The sequence below is a fragment of the Galeopterus variegatus genome, unplaced genomic scaffold (assembly GCF_000696425.1).
Source record: "Galeopterus variegatus unplaced genomic scaffold, G_variegatus-3.0.2 Scaffold12662, whole genome shotgun sequence".
NCBI classification, from domain to species: domain Eukaryota; kingdom Metazoa; phylum Chordata; class Mammalia; order Dermoptera; family Cynocephalidae; genus Galeopterus; species Galeopterus variegatus.
Window position 1 is genome coordinate 12,619 of NW_007738773.1, and position 988 is coordinate 13,606.

At 40.4% G+C, this 988-nt stretch overlaps 1 pseudogene; it reads right to left on the bottom strand.

Moving 5' to 3' along the window:
• LOC103581253 overlaps nucleotides 1-988 on the bottom strand; it is a 12,741-nt pseudogene that overhangs the window by 7,630 nt on the left and 4,123 nt on the right.

The window sequence follows — 988 nt, forward strand, 5'->3', positions numbered from 1 at the left end:
ATGAAATGGAAGCCCAGAGAGGCAAACAGGATCTGGCATGTGGACATACATGGCATTGTCTTGTATGGATTCCCCAGGAGTCTGGCTACTGTGCTCACTTGTATCAGGAGATAGGCCTTCAGACCAGGCAAAGGTGAGGGCTGAAGCTGAGGTTTCTGCTACACCTTCATCTGAGTGATAATACAGACTAGAAAAATAAAATATCCAATTATACTTTATAGGGAAGAAAGCTTGTCTGTTCATCTATTTATTAAATGTTGGTTGATTTTGTTTTTCTTTTTGTGTTTCTTATTCTGAGAATTACTAATTACAGGTCTCCGTTTGGAGCAGAAATAATTACTTGCATGATCATGAAGTGTACAAGTTGAAATAAAAAGCAGTTCCAAGTTTGTAATACCTCTATAACACAGGTGGACTTTTAAGTGTGAGAGTTTAAAATATGCCACACCTGTATTAGTCCATTTCTGTTGTTTATAACAGAAATAACTGAACTGGGAAATTAATAAGAAAACAAAATCTATTGCTTACAGTTTCAGAGGCTGGGAAGCCCAAAGTCCAGATATCACATCTGGTGAAGATCTTGGTGGTGGCAACAGTGACCCGTGGGTCTCACCTCTCAAGTGCTCTTCTTTTAAAAACCTCAGAAACATACTACTGATCAAAATCAGTAATCCATTCAGTATGGCATGGTCCTACAATCTAATCACTTAAAGGCCCCACCATTCAATTACCATAATAGGATTTCCCACCTTCAACAGTTACAGTGGGAATTAAGCTTCTAATGTTGTGAGTCACCATCCTGCAAGAAATGCACTTACATGCCACTCGTGCAGAAAAAGGCAGTTTATTCACTCCGGCTGGTCAGCATCCATCTCCCAAGGTGTAACATAGGAAGAGTGGCATCGGGCTTTGGTCTTGTAGGGTTTCTAAAGGCAAAAACTACATCCTGTTGGCACATGGGTTTGTCCAGGTGCACAAAGCAAGCTAG